Source organism: Triticum urartu, chromosome 1A (genome assembly GCF_056163025.1).
Source record: "Triticum urartu cultivar PI428250 chromosome 1A, HENAU_Tu73, whole genome shotgun sequence".
In the NCBI taxonomy this organism is placed as follows: Eukaryota; Viridiplantae; Streptophyta; class Magnoliopsida; order Poales; family Poaceae; genus Triticum; species Triticum urartu.
The window spans coordinates 186,359,917-186,377,521 of NC_141873.1; positions in this window are offsets into that span (position 1 = coordinate 186,359,917).

Consider the following 17,605-nt stretch of genomic DNA (forward strand, 5'->3'; position numbering starts at 1 on the left):
TGACTTTCCCCAGATTTTCACCTTGCATTTATGATATCCATGAATTCAAATTCATTTCATCACAAAACCCTAGAGTGAAGATGATATGACTTCTTCCATTTAAATAAATTAAAAGGGTTTTGCAAAGATTTGAATTCCACTTGTAAATATTTCAAATTCAGAAACTTTATGCAACTCAATGATTTTCATGAGAGAAAATAAAATGACTTCTTCAAATGCTAACGAATAGATTTGGAATTTTTTTAAAAAATCTAATTGAAAGTCATTTGGTACTTATTTTGAAACCCACTTTCAATTTGGAGTTATTTGATTTTTATTCAAATTATTTTTCTCCAAAAATAAAATATATGGAAAATAGGGTAAAGTGATTCCCTATAGTAGAAAAGTGGAGAAAATGAGTTTGAAATCATTTTGGTATTTTAAAATATTTTATTTCATTTTTAAATGAACCAGTAGTATTGTTTGATTTATTTAAATTTTGGCAGAATTTATTTGCCACTAAAAATATGTTCACATTTTAGGAAATCTTTTTCTGAAAATTTTGATATATAATACGCCTATATAAAATTTAATTTTATTTTCATTGATCAGTTTTCCTTTCTGTTTCTATTTAAAAAACACTCTATGTGTAGCTCGTAATTATTTGTCGCCCACGTGCGCAGCATAGTGGCATCGTGCGCCCCATCATTTTTTTCTTCTCTCCTACATGCGCCAGGCCCAGCCAGCAATTTCCTTCTCAGTTTTTTCTTTTTTCCTTTGGTCGAATAAAAAAACTACAGCATGTGCGCGGCCCGCTCGTGGTGCTTTTTAGCCCATGCGATTCCCTTCGTTTTATTTGTTCGTCTATGTTTAGTCCCACATTGTCTAGCCTTTGACTCCTAAACCTCTTTCCCACCTATAAATATAGACCCATATAGCTTATTATTTCTAGATAGTACGATAAAATAATTGGATTATCGATTAGTCTCTGTATTTACACTTTAGACCTAGAAGTCTTTTAGGCGTAGCTTTCTTTTTCTTCCGTAAAACAGCTTAGTTCTAGTTTTTTCAAATAGCCATAACTTTTTACTCGTTCATCCAAACTAAATAAAACCAACGCCTATATTTTCGTCTTGATTCCACCTATCCAGTGAATCTATCCCGTCAAATTTTTGAAATTTTCAAATTTTGAATATTTGTTCAAATTCATATTCAAACTTCTTTTAATCATATCTTTTTATGCGTAACTCCGTTTGTGATGAATCCAATTGCGTTGGATTCGTATCGAAGAAATCTTTCCGTTCGTAAAATTAGTATTAACTTTTCAACATATAATTTTGATCATAGTCAGATTACTCTGCTAGTCCACCAAGAGTTATCACACAAAATTCTAAGCAGATTCAATGCTATGATTCAATGCTATGTTGAATTACTTGTATCTTTGGATCTGCTATTTCCAATCTAGTAATTCTTCTTCGTACATGTTCCTATTGAATCCCTACAACATCATTATTTTTAGCTTTTGAACCTTTCAAACTATTTGAACTTTCATTTGATTATATCTTGTAAATTGTAGCGCATTTTCAATTGATTCCTTTTGCAATTGAATCTTTAGTCGTAATCTAACATCTTGAGCCATCACCACACTTTTGCACCGAAATTAGGATCTGATCTTCCAGAATAATTTGATTTGGTTCTTTTGGAGTTTTTGCAATCTTCGTTTGCATTTTTTGGGTCTTTTAGTGATCGCTTATGTGTGGATAAAATTTCTTGCTTACGATAGATTGATTAGAGTGTGACGTGTAGAACTACCAAAATTTATGAGTGCGCAGAATCTTCATCAACAGTACAAGGCAACTGCACATCTTGATCGTACTTTTCTTGATGTAGGGTAGAACCCTAGTGGCCCGATCTTTCACGAAAGGAGCAGACCCCGCGAAGAACACGATGAACACGAGAGGGAAAACGAGGGAAATCATGAGGGGAGACACGAGAGAATCACTCAACCAACAAGAAATAGTCACACATGTGCTAGATCCTCGAATACATAAGAAAAGATACACGATCCACAATCAACAAGGGACGCTACATAGGTAGCCGGTCTTCTCCGTGAGGAGGTCTTGAATCCACGGGGGGGATCTTCCCTTAGAAAGGGGGCTTGAATCCAAAGGGATCTTCTCCGAAGAGGCCGCGGTTTCTCGCAAGGAGGAGATCCGATATGGATGAGCGTAGCTCTATCTCTCAAATGAGCTATCACAACGCTGACCCTAGAAAGGAGGAGGTGGAGGAGTATATATAGTCTAGGTCCACGAAGGGGTAAGTGAGGGGCAAAAGGGTACATGGGCTTCGGCCCGATTGTCTGCGTGCAGGCAGGGCAGGATGTTCCGGGGACGGCCGGAAGGTCCGGGCGCCGGAGGTTCCGGGCGAAGGTCCGGGCTATCCAGAGAGTTGGCACACTCTCGGACGGCTTCGGTGCAGCAGGGCTGGAAGCTCCGGGATGGCCGGAGGTTCCGGTGGCCAGAAGTTCTGGGCAGCAGCCGGAAGTTTCGGGCTTTCCTAAAGCTTGTCCAGGCTTCTTCTTCCTTCTCTTCCATGCTTCCCTCGCAGATGGTGTAGGTGATCCTTGGCGCTTGCACTCCTCCTCGTCATCCGTGAAGCTCCAACAATACCTATGCATGCACGATGGAGGGTCAAGTAGTATACCATCCTCGAAGGGGTCAAATGAGCACGTGTAAAGGAGAGGATTCACCTTTATGTTTGTGAAGTAGATGTCGCACATGTCACTTGCCGAATGAACTCTTCACATGGTGATGTCCATAGGATGCTCCACATCATGCCCTCCCCCTTGGGAAAGATCCGACCTCGGATCGAAATCCAAATCACCATGGGATAGAGATGGCGTCGCCGTGTAGTAGTGGTCGATCACCAAGTTCTCGTCATCTTGAAGCTTGAAATGGGCACTGTCCAATGTCGCACCATCTCGTGATTCCTTCAAAAAGAGCAAGGAGAAGAAACACTTGGAAAAACAAATGCGGTTAGCGTTAGTGCAAAACCAAGCATTCAAGAGGTGATTCACCCAACAAGTGTTGTCATCAAGCATAGCATATAGTGTGACAAAGGATTGTGACATGGCATGTAAGCACATAAATTGAGCATAAAGAAGGACATCATGGAAACAAGCATGTAAATGTGAGGTAGTGATGCAAATATGTGTAACAAGAGAAGAAGCATCTACCTCAAGTTCATAGAAAGCATTCACAAATTGCTTGATGTAAGGTCGATGGCAGGCATATGAATCATCACAACACCAAGTAAAATGAAGTGTCTAAACACATGGGTCAAGTGGAAGACAATCCAAGCATAACATGCATAGGGTGTAGTGAAGATAGTGTGGCACTCAACACAATAGAAAGAGCAATTGTTCATCATGTGTGCGGAAATCAAGGCAAGCATGTAGCAATCAATGGGACATGGCATATGTGAAGTGATGACATTGTTGCAACCAAACATATGGGAGGAGCAAGTAATCCAAGAATTGGATGCAACACACAAGGCATATATATCATGATGCATGGAACGGTGAAAATGACAAGTTGAAGCAAGATCTCTAACATGTGTGCAATCAAGTGGTCCAAGATGAACAATAAGTCTCATGGTGCAAGCAACACAAGTAGTATGATCCGCAATATCCATGCTCAAGAAAGATGTCACCTGGGAGGCGTGTCCTTGTGCATTCTTCACAATGCCGAAGTGGTAGGAAAGGTATTGTAGAAGCGAGTCGTGGTCGAATGTATGAGGCTCGCTCTCAAGAGCTCGAATGGTCAACTCATGTGAAGCGGAAGTCCCCACAAGGTCCAAGTATCCTAGACATGTACAAAAGAAAGCAAAGAATGTATGCGCATGGTAGATAAACACATCATCCATCATGATGGTTCTCTTCTCTTGCACATAACCATTAGAAGCACAAGTGCATGAATAATAAGATGCAACAATGGCTATATTCATGACACTAGGTATATGGTGCAAAGAAGGAAGACAAGCATGCTTCACAAGAACTATGTCAAAATCACCAAATATATGTGAGAATGCTATGGGGGCAAACTCATTATCAAGACTAAAGGCATAGTTGCGCTCAATACATGGCAAATCATTTAGCATGAGGGAGGCAACATATGGAGAGATATGACAAGAAGCAAGAACAATCATGTGCAAAGAATGTAGATGGTTGTCATCAACCGCATGAAGTGAGCAAGTATGAGTCATCGGTGATGCAACAAGGTAAGAAATCATAGTAATCAAGTCATGCAAACTAGTGGAGCGAAGATGCACCACACTAGAGGAAATCATGGCAATCATGTCATGTGAGCAATTAATGGGCATAGGCAATGCACAGGACATATCGCAAGCACGAACACAAAGCAAGCTCAAAGCATGATCATAAGCATTGGGCACAAAGTAAACATGGCAATAACAAGTGATATCTCCACCAAGCTTGCAAATACACATACAAGTACTGGAATCAATCATCATGTGTAATGCAAAGCATGGGTCACAAATGCATGTCAAAGGCATAGGAATGATCATATCATGCAAAGTGAACATGGCAAGATGGGCATAGAGTATGTAATGGAAAATAACCCATAACCATGTGAGAGCCATGTAGAAGAAATGCGCGAAGTCTTTGCGTGAAGAGAGCGGCGGGAAATGCAATCCATGGGATCCCAAGTCATCATTGCTCTCTAGAGCTTGTTTTGTCAACTTGTGGGATTGCGAGGTTGACAAGAATTCATGGGTACCTACACAAAAGAGACACAAACCAAAGAAATTGTGCGCGTGGTAAATGTACACATCATCCATCATGATGTGTATGTGCACGTGTGAGTTAGCACAAGATAAGCATTGGTCAAAGAAATTTGATGCATGGTATAAGAACATGTCATCCATCATGAAAGAATAGTTATTGTGTATAACATGATGGGGATGCAAATTGAGCATACAAGTATATGGCGCATCAATAGCATGTTTATTCATGGGAAGCATATTGTGCACATAAGTATTGGGATCATGCAATGAATGGGATGAATAAAAATCTCCTAACATGTATGAGGAAACTATGGGGGTCTCCTCATGAGAAATATTGGAAACATCATATGGAGAAAATGGACAACATCCAAAACAATGCATATCCAAAGCTAGGTGGTTATGGCATGGCATATGAGATAAATGATGCAAAGGTAGCATGTCAATATCATCACTAGAGAAACAAATGCCAATAACCATAGGCTTGTCATCTATGCCATAAGTGCAAATTGGGTTAATCTTAATGGCATATGCATAGTCACTATGAAGAGATTGCAAATATGACATATGATTGATCTCATGCATAGCATATGACAAGTCAAGCGGATTGGCAAACATGATGTGACCGAGAGAATTATCACAAGAAATCCTATGCAACATGGCATCACAACTAATAGACTCCACATGGCAATCATCATACTCATCGTAAATGGGCAAGAAATCATCACATGAGGAAGTCGCATTAGCACGAATCATGGTACTAGGTGGATCATCATCATGCAAGCAATCATTGTCAAGAATGTCCACTAGTGGGACTAGAGCATCACCGTCACCTATGTTACCATTCTCATTCCACTCAAATGGTGTAGGTGAGGTGGGAAAGACCAAATGGTGGTCATCTTCATCTTGATGAAACCATGTGGGGGGTGCATCATATTCCACCATAGCCATCGTCTAGTCCAAAGGTAGGACGATGTCGTCGAGAATCGGCGCGTCATCATATAAGGGACCTAGCACCAAATGAGAAGACACAATAGAGGTAGAGGTCAAGTCGTTAGTGTTGAAAGTGTCCTCACATGACCTATCAACTATCTCACTCTCTCTATGTGGTGGTTCACTCACTCCCTCAAAATAGGTGCACTCAAACTCACATATGGTGTAGTCACTCATCTCACTCAAGTGGTGGGGGTTGTGGCTCTCCTCACATGGGAATTGTGGAAACACATCATATATGGGGCTAGTGGTGAAATCACTCTCACTCTCAATATGGTGGCTAAAGTCACTCAAGTCATCACATGTCGCCGTGGTCGAAGGGAAAATCCCATGCTCAACCATCTCGTTGTTGTCGTCGTGGATGAAGGATGAAGATGGCACATCATCATTCTCGCCTCCTAAGATGCAAGCATCATCCTTGCTAGTCACCATGTCGCTCGCCTCCAAAGCTTGGTCCTTGATGGTCTTCGTAGTCGTAGTCGTCGCCTCACCATCTTGAAAAAGAGTCAAAGTAGACTCGGCACCATCAATGCCACAAAGAGGGAAGGCGGTGAAGTCGAACTTGGGAGCATCGTCTTGGAGCTCGTCGGGCTTGGACATCATGGTGGTACTAGCCTCATGCTCGTTCTCATGGAGCTTGGTCGTCACGAAGTGAGCTTGGGGCGCCGAAGCTTTGGCCTTCATGAGTTCTTGTTCCGCCTTGAGAGCACCAATGTAGTTGTCATCGAGGGACTTGTAGTTCTCGAGGAATATCTATTGGGGAACGTAGCATAAATTCAAAAATTTCCTACGTGTCACCAAGATCTATATATGGAGTCATCTAGCAACGAGGGAGGAGTGGATCTACATACCCTTGTAGATCGCGCGCGGAAGCGTTCAAGAGAACGGGGTTGATGGAGTCGTACTCGTCGTGATCCAAATCACCGATGATCCTAGCGCCGAACGGACGGCACCTCCGCGTTCAACACACGTATGGAGCAGCGACGTCTCCTTCTTCTTGATCCAGCAAGGGGGAAGGAGAGGTTGATGGAGATCCAGCAGCACGACGGCGTGGTGGTGGAAGTAGCGGGATTCCAACAGGGCTTCGCCAAGCGCTGCGGGAGGAGGGAGATGTGTCATGGGAGGGAGAGGGAGGCGCCAGGGCTTAGGTATTGTTGCCCTCCCTTCCCCCCCACTATATATAGGGCCAAGGGAGAGGGGGAGGGCGCAGCCTTGCCCCTTCCTCCAAGGAAGGGTGCGGCCAAGGGGGGAGGAGTCCATCCTCCCCAAGGCACCTCGGAGGTGCCTTCCCCCTTTAGGACTCTCCCCTCCTCTTGTACCTTTGGCGCATGGGCCTCTAGGGGCTGGTGCCCTTGGCCCATGTAGGCCAAGGCGCACCCCCTACAGCCCATGTGGCCCTCCGGGGCAGGTGGCCCCACCCGGTGGACCCCCGGGACCCTTCTGGTGGTCCCGGTACAATACCGGTGACCTCGAAACTTGTCCCGATGGCCGGAATAGCACTTCCTATATATAATTCTTTACCTCCGGACCATTTCGGAACTCCTCGTGATGTCCAGGATCTCATCCGGGACTCCGAACAACTTTCGGGTTACCGCATACTAATATCTCTATAACCCTAGCGTCACTGAACCTTAAGTGTGTAGACCCTACGGGTTCGGGAGACATGCAGACATGACCGAGATGAGTCTCCGGTCAATAACCAACAGCGGGATCTGGATACCCATGTTGGCTCCCACATGTTCCACGATGATCTCATCGGATGAACCACTATGTCAAGGACTTAATCAATCCCGTATACAATTCCCTTTGTCTAGCGGTACGATACTTGCCCGAGATTCGATCGTTGGTATCCTGATACCTTGTTTAATCTCATTACCGGCAAGTCTCTTTACTCGTTCCGTAACACATCATCCCGTGATCAACTCCTTGGTCACATTGTGCACATTATGATGATGTCCTACTCAGTGGGCCCAGAGATACCTCTCCGTCACACGGAGTGACAAATCCCAGTCTCGATTCGTGCCAACCCAACAGACACTTTCGGAGATACCCGTAGTGTACCTTTATAGCCACCCAGTTACGTTGTGACGTTTGGCACACCCAAAGCACTCCTATGGTATCCGGGAGTTTCACAATCTCATGGTCTAAGGAAATGATACTTGACATTAGAAAAGCTTTAGCATACGAACTACACGATCTTGTGCTATGCTTAGGATTGGGTCTTGTCCATCACATCATTCTCCTAATGATGTGATCCCGTTATCAATGACATCCAATGTCCATGGTTAGGAAATCGTAACCATCTATTGATCAACGAGCTAGTCAACTAGAGGCTTACTAGGGACATGGTGTTGTCTATGTATCCACACATGTATCTGAGTTTCCTATCAATACAATTCTAGCATGGATAATAAACAATTATCATGAACAAGGAAATATAATAATAACTAATTTATTATTGCCTCTAGGGCATATTTCCAACAGTCTCCCACTTGCACTAGAGTCAATAATCCAGTTCACATCGCCATGTGATTAACACTCAAGGTCACATCCCCATGTGACTAACACCCAAAGAGTTTACTAGAGTCAATAATCTAGTTCACATTACCATGTGATTAACACTCGATGAGTTCTGGGTTTGATCATGTTATGCTTGTGAGAGATGTTATAGTCAACGGGTCTGAATCTTTCAGATCCGTATGTACTTCGCAAATTTCTTATGTCATCTTCTAGATGCAACTACTACGCTACATTTGGAGCTATTCCAAATAATTGTTCTACTATACGAATCCAGTTTACTACTCAGAATAATCTGGATTAGTGTCAAAGTTTGCATCGGCGTAACCCTTTACGACGAACTCTTCTACCACCTCCATAATCGAGAAAATTCCTTAGTCCACTAGTTACTAAGGATAACTTTGACCGCTGTCCTGTGATCCATTCTTGGATCACTCTTGTACCCCTTCACTGACTCATGGCAAGGCACACTTCAGGTGCGGTACACAGCATAGCATACTGTAGAGCCTACGTCTAAAGCATAGGGGACGACCTTCGTCCTTCCTCTTTCTTCTGCCGTGGTCAAGCTTTAAGTCTTAACTTCATACCTTACAACTCAGGCAAGAACTCCTTCTTTGACTGATCCATCTTGAACACCTTCAAGATCATGTCAAGGTATGTGCTCATTTGGAAGTACCATTAAGCGTTTTGATCTATCCTTATAGATCTTGATGCTCAATGTTCAAGTAGCTTAATCCAGGCTTTTCATTGAAAAACACTTTCCAAATAACCCTATATACTTTCCAGAAATTCTACATCATTTCTGATCCATAATATGTCAACAACATATTCTCATCAGAAATTCTATAGTGCTCCCACTCACCTTTTGGAAATACAAGTTTCTCATAAACTTTGTATACACCCAAAATCTTTGATCATCTCATCAAAGCACACATTCCAACTCCGAGATGCTTACTCCAGTCCTTAGAAGGATTGCTGGAGCTTTGTATACTTATTAGCATCTTTCAGGATTGACAAAACCTTCCGGTTGTATCACATAAAACCTTTCCTCAAGAAAATCGTCGAGGAAACAATGTTTTGACATCCTATCTGCAAGATTTCATAAATAATGCAGTAATCGCTAATATAATTCCAACAGACTCTTAGCATCGCTACGAGTGAGAAAGTCTCATCGCAGTCAACTCCTTGAACTTGTCGGAAAACATCTTAACGACAAGTCGAGCTTTTTAGTGGTGACATTTACCATCATTGTCTGTCTTCCTTTTAAAATCCATCTGTACTCAATAGCATTACGACCATCGAGCCGTTCTGCCAAAGTCTACACTTTGTTTTCATACATGGATCCTCTCTCGGATTTTATGGCCTCGAGCCATTTATCGGAATCCGGGCCCACCATCGCTTCTCCATAGCTCGTAGGTTCATTGTTGTCTAGCAACATGACTTCCAAGACAGGATTACGTACCACTCTGAAGTAGTACGCATCCTTGTCATCCCACGAGGTTTGGTAGTGACTTGATCTGAAGTTTCATGATCACTATCATAAGCTTCCACTTCAATTGGTGTAGGTGCCACTGGAACAACTCCCTGTGCTCTGCCACACACTAGTTGAAGAGACGGTTCAATAACCTCATCAAGTCTCCACCATCCTCCCACTCAATTCTTTCGAGAGAAACTTTTCCTCGAGAAAGGACCCGATTCTAGAAACAATCCCTTATTGCTTTCGAATCTGAGACAGGAGGTATACCCAACTGTTTTGGGTGTCCTATGAAGATGCATTTATCCGCTTTGGGTTCGAGCTTATCAGCCTGAAACCTTTTCACATAAGCGTCGCAGCCCCAAACTTCTAAGAAATGACAGCTTAGGTTTCTCTAAACCATAGTTCATATGGTGTCATCTCATCAGAATTACGTGGTGCCCCTTTTAAAGTGAATGTGGTTGTCTCTAATGCTAACCGATAAACTATTGTGGTAATTCGATAAGAGACATCATGGTATGCATCATATCCAATAGGGTGCAGTTATGATGTTCGGACACACCATCACACTATGGTGTTCCAGGCTGTATTAGTTGTGAAACAATTTCCACAATGTCTTAATTCTATGCCAAACTCGTAATTCAGATATTCATCTCTATGATCATATCATAGATATTTTATCCTCTTATCACGATGATCTTTCAACTTCACCTTGAAATTACTTGAACCTTTCAGTAATTCAGACTCGTGATTCATCAAGTAAATATACTCAACATCTACTCAAATCATCTGTGAAGTAAGAACATAACGATATCCACTACATGCCTCAGCACTCATTGGATTGCACACATCAAAATGTATTACTTCCAACAAGTTGCTTTCTAGTTCCATTTTACTGAAACCGAGGCTTTCAGTCATCTTGCCCATGTGGTATGATTTGAATGTCTCAAGTGATTCAAAATCAAGTGAGTCAAAACGGTCCATTTGCATGGAGTTTCTTCATGCATATACACCAATAGACATGGTTCGCATGTCTCAAACTTTTCAAAAACGAGTGAGCCCAAAGATCCATCAACATGGAGCTTCTTCATGCGTTTTATACCGATATGACTTAAGTGGCAGTGCCACAAGTAGGTGGTACTATCATTACTATCTTTTGTCATGAACATGTGTATCACTACGATCAAGATTCAATAAACCATTCATTTCAGGTGTAAGACCATTTGAAGGTATTATTCAAATAAACAGAGTAACCATTATTCGCCTTAAATGAATAACCGTATTGCGATAGACATAATCCAATCATGTCTATGCTCAACGCAAACACCAATCTCGATGGTAGAGGGAGCGTGCGATGCTTTATCATATCAATGTTGGAAACACTTCCAACACATATCGTCAGCTCACCTTTAGCTAGTCTCCGTTTATTCCGTAGCCTTTTGTTTCGAGTTACTAACACTTAGCAACCGAACCGGTATCTAATACCCTGGTGCTACTAGGAGTACTAGTAAAGTACACATCAACACAATGTATATCCAATATACTTCTATCGACCTTGCCAACCTTCTCATCTACCAAGTATCTAGGGTAATTCTGCTCCAGTGGCTGTTCCCCTTATTACAGAAGCACTCAGTCTCGGGTTTGGGTTCAACCTTGGGTTTCTTCACTAGAGCAGCAGCTAAATTGCCGTTTCATGAAGTATCCCTTTGTTCCCTTGCCCTTCTTGAAACTAGTGGTTTCACCAACCATCAACAATTGATGCTCCTTCTTGATTTCTACTTTCGCGGTGTCAAATATCGCGAATATCTCAAGGATCATCATATATGCCCCTGATATATCATAGTTCATCACGAAGCTCTAGCAGCTTGGTGGTAATGACTTCGGAGAAACATCACTTTCTTATCTGGAAGATCAACTCCCACTCGATTCAAATGATTGTTGTACTCAGACAATCTGAGCACAAGCTCAACAATTGAGCTTTTCTCCTTAGTTTGTAGGCTAAGAAAATCGTCGGAGGTCTTATACCTCTTGACGTGGGCACGAGCCTGAAATCCCAATTTCAGCCTTCAAAACATCTCATATGTTTCGCGACGTTTCAAAACGTCTTCGGTGCCTCAACTCTAAGTCGTTTAACTGAACTATCACGTAGTTATCAAAATGTGTATGTCAGATGTTCGCAACATCCATAGACAACGTTCGAGGTTCAGCACACTGAGCGGTGCATTAAGGACATAAGCCTTCTATGAAGCAATGAGGAAAAACCTCAGTTTACGGACCTAGTCCGCATAATTGCTACTATCAACTAAATTTTCTCTAGGAACATAACTAAACAGTAGAACTGAAGCGCGAGCTACGAAATAATTTGCGAAGACCTTTTGACTATGTTCAGGATAATTAAGTTCATCTTATGAACTCCCACTCAGATAGACATCCCTCTAGTCATCTAAGTGATTACATGATCCGAGTCAACTAGGCCGTGTCCGATCATCACGTGAGACGGACTAGTCAACATCGGTGAACATCTTCATGTTGATCGTATCTACCATATGACTCATGCTCGACCTTTCGGTCTTCTGTGTTCCGAGGCCATGTCTGTACACATGCTAGGCTCATCAAGTCAACCTAAGTGTTTCGCGTGTGTAAATCTGTCTTACACCCGTTGTATGTGAACGTTAGAATCTATCACACCCGATCATCATGTGGTGCTTCGAAACAACGAACTGTCGCAACGGTGCACAGTTAGGGGGAACACCTTCTTGAAATTATTATGAGGGATCATCTTATTTACTACCGTCGTTCTAAGTAAAAAAGATGCAAAAACATGATAAACATCACATGCAATCAAATAATAGTGACATGATATGGCCAATATCATATAGCTCCTTTGATCTCCATCTTGGGGCTCCATGATCATCTTGTCACCGGCATGACACCATGATCTCCATCATCATGATCTCTATCATCGTGTCTTCAGGAAGTTGTCTCGTCAACTATTACTTCTACTACTATAGCTAACGGTTAGCAATAAAGTAAAGTAATTACATGACGTTTATGTTGACACGCAGGTCATAAATAAATTAAGACAACTCCTATGGCTCCTGCCGGTTGTCATACTCATCGACATGCAAGTCGTGGTTCCTATTACAAGAACATGATCAATCTCATACATCACATATATCATTCATCACATCCTTTTGGCCATATCACATCACATAGCATGCCCTGCAAAAACAAGTTAGACGACCTCTAATTGTTGTTTGCATGTTTTACATGGCTGCTATGGGTTTCTAGCAAGAACGTTTCTTACCTACGCAAAGACCACAACGTGATATGCCAATTGCTATTTACCCTTCATAAGGACCCTTTTCATCGAATCCGATCCGACTAAAGTGGGAGAGACAGACACCCGCTAGCCACCTTATGCAACTAGTGCATGTCAGTCGGTGGAACCAGTCTCACGTAAGAGTACGTGTAAGGTCGGTCCGGGTCGCTTCATCCCACAATGCCACCGAATCAATATTGGACTAGTAACGGTAAGCATATTGAACAAAATCAACGCCCACAACTACTTTGTGTTCTACTCGTGCATAGAAACTACGCATAGACCTAGCTCATGATGCCACTGTTGGGGAACGTAGCATAAATTCAAATATTTCCTACGTGTCACCAAGATCTATCTATGGAGTCATCTAGCAACGAGGGAGGAGTGGATCTACATACCCTTGTAGATCGCGCGCGGAAGCGTTCAACAGAACGGGGTTGATGGAGTCGTACTCGTCGTGATCCAAATCATCGATGATCCTAGCGCCGAACGGACGGCACCTCCGCGTTCAACACACGTACGGAGCAGAGACGTCTCCTTCTTCTTGATCTAGCAAGGGGGGAGGAGAGGTTGATGGAGATCCAGCAGCACGACGGCGTGGTGGTGGAAGTAGCGGGATTCCAACAGGGCTTCGCCAAGCGCTGCGGGAGGAGGGAGATGTGTCATGGGAGGGAGCGGGAGGCGCCAGGGCTTAGGTATTGTTGCCCTCCCTTCCCCCCCACTATATATAGGGCCAAGGGAGAGGGGGAGGGCGCAGTCTTGCCCCTTCCTCCAAGGAAGGGTGCGGCCAAGGGGGGGAGGAGTCCATCCTCCACAAGGCACCTCGGAGGTGCCTTCCCCCTTTAGGACTCTCCCCTCCTCTTGTCCCTTTGGCGCATGGGCCTCTAGGGGCTGGTTCCCTTGGCCCATGTAGGCCAAGGCGCACCCCCTACAGCCCATGTGGCCCTCCGGGGCAGGTGGCCCCACCCGGTGGACCCCCGGGACCCTTCCGGTGGTCCCGGTACAATACCGGTGACCTCGAAACTTGTTCCGATGGCCGAAATAGCACTTCCTATATATAATTCTTTACCTCCGGACCATTCCAGAACTCCTCGTTACGTCCGGGATCTCATATGGGACTCCGAACAACTTTCGGGTTACCGCATACTAATATCTCTATAACCCTAGCGTCACTGAACCTTAAGTGTGTAGACCCTACGGGTTCGGGAGACATGCAGACATGACCGAGATGACTCTCCGGTCAATAACCAACAGCGGGATCTGGATACCCATGTTGGCTCCCACATGTTCCATGATGATCTCATCGGATGAACCACGATGTCAAGGACTTAATCAATCCCGTATACAATTCCCTTTGTCTAGCGGTACGATACTTGCCCGAGATTCGATCGTTGGTATCCCGATACCTTGTTCGATCTCGTTACCGGCAAGTCTCTTTACTCGTTCCGTAACACATCATCCCGTGATCAACTCCTTGGTCACATTGTGCACATTATGATGATGTCCTACCGAGTGGGCCCAGAGATACCTCTCCGTCACACGGAGTGACAAATCCCAATCTCGATTCGTGCCAACCCAACAGACACTTTCGGAGATACCCGTAGTGTACCTTTATAGCCACCCAGTTACGTTGTGACGTTTGGCACACCCAAAGCACTCCTACGGTATCCGGGAGTTTCACAATCTCATGGTCTAAGGAAATGATACTTGACATTAGAAAAGCTTTAGCATACGAACTACACGATCTTGTGCTATGCTTAGGATTGGGTCTTGTCCATCACATCATTCTCCTAATGATGTGATCCCGTTATCAATGACATCCAATGTCCATGGTTAGGAAACCGTAACCATCTATTGATCAACGAGCTAGTCAACTAGAGGCTTACTAGGGACATGGTGTTGTCTATGTATCCACACATGTATCTGAGTTTCCTATCAATACAATTCTAGCATGGATAATAAACGATTATCATGAACAAGGAAATATAATAATAACTAATTTATTATTGCCTCTGGGGCATATTTCCAACAATATCGTCTTGGAGAAGTCGTTGTGCAATCCCATCATGAAGTGGAACTTCATCGAAATGGGGTCGTCCACGCCAGATCGTCGCAAGGCAATCTTCATCTCCTTGAAGTACTCGTCGATGGACTTGGTTCCTTGGATGGTGTTCTCCAATTGGCGTTGAAGTTGTTCCGTGTAGGTTGGAGGCACAAACTCTCGCCGCAAAGCTCTCTTTGTCTTGGGCCAACTCATGTCGTAGGTCTCTAAAGGTGCGTGAAGCCACCATGTGGACACGTAGTCATGGAAGTTCCTTGTGGTGCACTTCACTTGATCTTTCGGAGGAACTTGACGTAGCTTGAGGTAGTTGTCCATCAAACGCTCCCACTCGAGATACTCCTCAGGTTCTTGAGTTCCATAAAAATGAATTGCATGGTCGATGTCGAGGTCGTAGTAGCTCATGGAATACGCGGACTTGAGCTTGGGGAGCTTCTCTTGAGGTGCTTGTGGGCGAAGATGCCGTATGTCCATAGGCGAAGATGCCTTGAAGTCGCTTGGCGAAGATGCCAAGGGAGATCGTGAAGTCATTGAGCGGTTGTTGGTGTTGAGCTCTTGACCTTCACATTCGTGGTGGTGATGGTGTCGATGCCGATGTGACCTTGCCGGAGATGGTAGCTCAGAAGCGTGTGTACTTGAGCGTCTTCTCGAAGATGAGGAAGATCTCTTGTAGAACTTGATGAGGGCTTTGATCTCCTCCATTTGAGCTTGCATCTTGGCATCGTTGGAGCTGTTAGTGGCATCGAACTCGTCGTTGTTGTTGTAGACCGAAGATGAAATGCCTTGCCTATCCATCACTCTAAGAGAAAAATGTGAGTGGTAGAAAGAGAAGAACAAATACCAAATATACCTTGACCGAAGTTGAAAGTGGATCAATGATCACTCCAATGTGGACAAGGAAATAGCACAATTGGTACCAATTCTTGTCGGTTTCTCACACCTACACAAATAAGGCTTATGGTGGAGCTCGGTGAGGATAGTGGCACAAATTTTTTTTATGCAAAATGTTAGCAAGAGTCAATAATGTTGAAAGAGATTCACAAATTCGCAAGTGAAACAAGTAGATCAATAGCAATATGTGGCACACGGAAACACACACGGATAGATAAATGGGGTCGTGCAACCAAGGAATGAGCTCAAATGTGGAATCCATGGAAAATGCTCTTGTTGCACAACTCTAGAGAGACGCTAGCACGATTGCTCAATAGGCGGATACGACACTTGTGCACAACTTATAGGAGACAAAAATGTAACGACTTCTATCCCAAGTATGCTATGTATATATGGTTCCCGGTGTTATGATCCAAGATGATCTTATATGACAATGTGGTATGATGCTATGGCACTTGCTTACAAGCTCTTTGTTCACTATTTTTCTTTGCTTAAAAGCTTTATTCTCTTTTTTTGTATGGCCACTTTTGCACAATGCACAAACCAAGATAGCTATTGTGTATATGCGGGAACAAAATTGAGGCACGAAGGATGATATGATACCAAGATGATACCGATATGGTATGGTATGTATGCAATGTATGGTGTAGATCACTAATGTGCACAAGTAACGTTGCCGGCAATACTCAAATGGCTAGTCTCGATAGGCAAGTGACGCAAAATGCACTAGGGGTTATCAATGCAATGGCAAGGGAATATACAATGGAGGGATACCACGATACCAAGATGATATGGAGGTTACCGTCCGTGTCGATGATGAGTGGCGGTGATCTTGATGGAGATACCAAGATGATGGAGACTTGTCCCTAAGTAGCCGAAACACCTTAGGAAACAGAAAAACCGTGAACTCAAAATCTCAAATGTCAAATGGTGGTAGCGGGATGCGGTGGTGGTGTTGCGGAAGCTTAATGGGATTGCGGCAATGCAATGATGGGTTATGCAAGTAGGCAATGCGGAAGTGGAGGGTTATTGGGTTTTGTGAGTCGGAGTTGGAAGCACGGTCCCTAAGTAGCCGAAACACGTTAGGGGACACAACTCACAACACAAACAAAATTGGGTTAGGTTGGGGTGTAAGAATTGTATGGTTGTTAAGCCTATGCGGAAGTTATGGTGGTGGTGGTGGTTGATGAAGAAGCAACCGTCCCTAAGTAGCCTAGACACCTTAGGAGACTCAAATCACTCCTCAAGCAACCACATATGCGATGGGGAACAAAATTGGTTTGGTTGCGGAAGTCTGTGGTGTTGTAGCGGATGATGTGGTGGAAGCCCTAGGCAAAGATGCCAAAATTCACAAAATTTGATTGTGTCAAAAGGTGGTGAAACCAAGGTGAGGTCCTCGGGCACGTCGATAGCTTCAAAACGAGCCAAAAAACACTCAGATCGGAATTCGGAGTGAAAAGTTGTGATGAAAACGGTGAACAAGGCTGATGCTGAAATTCTGTGTAATGTTTCGGGTTAGGCCGGAAGTTCCGGGCCTAGGGCGGGAAGTTCCGGGCTCCGGAAGTTCTGG